Raw genomic sequence first — 2,422 nt, 5'->3', positions numbered from 1 at the left:
GTCTCTGTAGGTGCTTTGCTTGAACAGATGAGGGCGCTGTCAGAAGTCAGGTGTGTGTAGCTCCACCCATAATCAAAGCAAAGGTGAACACACCTTCACCTCCAGGTGGGTTGGACTTGAACTGGTTCATCCTCCTGTTAAACTCACCCCCGTCTCACGTTGCTAGTTGACGTGTTGCGAGGCCCGTGTGCCGTGTCGTCCCTACACTGAGTTCTGACGTGTTTATTGAACCGGTTCACAGTTGCCGCCAAGCAAAGGAAAGGTTAAATGGAACAAAGACATTACTTGTTTGTACTCATTTGACTGTGTTGTCACTCTCTGTTCAGCAGACACGCCAACTTGTGCCACATTTTGGATGAAGTCACCTTCCATGCTCAAGTCTGTTTCTGTACCAGGGTGTCTTCATCGGTCCCTCTCAGTGATGCTAATCAACTTTTACTAGCACCTGTAGCCACTGCAGCGCCAGGTGATGCTAACAGTCACATTTGCAACCCACTCAGCTCAACTTGGTGACTCCTCAGAATCTGTCCTTGTTTCTCCACTGTCACAAACACGACGCCATCATCACCTGAAGGACAGAAATGACAACATGACACACATCAGTTCTACAAGCGGCGTGGTTCTGGTGGCGCAGTGGCGTTAGGCTTTGCAAACACATGAACCTGGTTGAAGACAAGAGGTGGTGGGATCGATTCCACCCTCTGGAGACAATTTTGAGACGCCGTCGCCCAAAGGGAAGGTTAATTGGAACAAAGAAAGACACCTGTGTGCCAAGTGGAGCCGGTGGTGCAGTGGTGTTGGCGTGGAAGGGAGGTGATCAGTAGACGAGAGGCGGTGGGATCGATTCCACCTCTTGGAGTCAGTTTTGAGACGCCGTCGCCCAAAGGGAGGTTAAATGCGACAAACGAAGACATTTGGGTGGCAAGTGGTGGCGCAGTGGCATGAGAGCTGGCACGGAACTGTGGACAACAGTGGACCTGAGACAACAGGATCAATCCCCCCCCTCCCCCGGGGTGTCAGTTTTGCTACACCGTCGCCCAAAGGGAAGGTTAAATGCGACAAACGAAATTATCGTAGTACGAAGACACCCTGGTACGATGGTTAAACCAACGGACTGGAGCGCGGAAAACGGGCGGTTCGAATCCCCACCAGGGAGAGTTGGCACGGATGTCTCTCGGAAACGGAGCGGGGTGGGGGAGCTGCGGCGCCAAGAACTGAAAACCAATGAAACACAACAAAGCTACGGCTAGGGGGAGCCAGGACGCAGGGACAGTAGGGGGGTGTGGCCGTCCCCCCTCTCACTTTTTTTTGGGCACAAGTAACGAGACTAACGAGAGTGGTTGTAGTAAGTTAGCCTTAGGCAAATGACCACTTAGTCATTTGTAAGTACATTTGTAACTGACTTAACTTATTTGTAACTATACTTTAGTACAGTTACGTAGGGTAAGTAAAAGTAGCGTAAAGTAAGTATATTTCTAACTAACATTACTATTCTTCACAGTTACGTAGAGTAAAAAGTAAGAAAGTTGCACTTACATTAACTTAACTAAAGTTATTTAGTTAAGTCTAAGTTTTTTTAATGACAGTGAAAGTACTAAAGTACTAAACTGAGTAACTTACTTTAGTAAGTTGTTAAGTTTTAGTAAGTAACTTACTAAAACTTAACTTAAAGTAAGTAACTTACTAAAACTTAACTTAAAGTAAGTTACTTTAGTACTTTCACAAATTACTTAAGTAAACTAACGTTACTTTTTGTATGACACTAACTTACTTGTTAAAGTTAGCAACTTAATTCAGTTAGTTTACTTAAGTAAGTAACAAAGTAACTTAATGGTAAGTAAAGTAAGTACCAACTAACTTTAAAGTTACTTACGTAACCTTTAGTACTTTAACAACGTAGTTAATTAATAAGTAACATTAGTAACTTACTAAAGTAGAAATTTAATTTTTAAAGTTAGAAATTACTAAGTACTTTACTACAAGTTAAGTAAGTTACTTACTACAACCACTCTCGTCTCGTTACTTGTGCCCAAAAAAAAGTGAGAGGGGGGACGGCCACACCCCCCTACTGTCCCTGCGTCCTGGCTCCCCCTAGCCGTAGCTTTGTTGTGTTTCATTGGTTTTCAGTTCTTGGCGCCGCAGCTCCCCCACCCCGCTCCGTTTCCGAGAGACATCCGTGCCAACTCTCCCTGGTGGGGATTCGAACCGCCCGTTTTCCGCGCTCCAGTCCGTTGGTTTAACCATCGTACCAGGGTGTCTTCGTACTACGATAATTTCGTTTGTCGCATTTAACCTTCCCTTTGGGGGACGGCGTTGCAAAACTGACACCCCGGGGGAGGGGGGGGATTGATCCTGTTGTCTCAGGTCCACTGTTGTCCACAGTTCCGTGCCAGCTCTCATGCCACTGCGCCACCACTTGCCA

This window comes from Aulostomus chinensis, chromosome 1 (genome assembly GCF_037954235.1).
Source record: "Aulostomus chinensis isolate RoL2024-O1b breed Wild chromosome 1, RoL_Achi_v1.0, whole genome shotgun sequence".
Classification (NCBI taxonomy): Eukaryota; Metazoa; Chordata; class Actinopteri; order Syngnathiformes; family Aulostomidae; genus Aulostomus; species Aulostomus chinensis.
The sequence above is the reverse complement of the archived record's forward strand: the minus strand, read 5'-3'. Positions refer to the sequence as shown.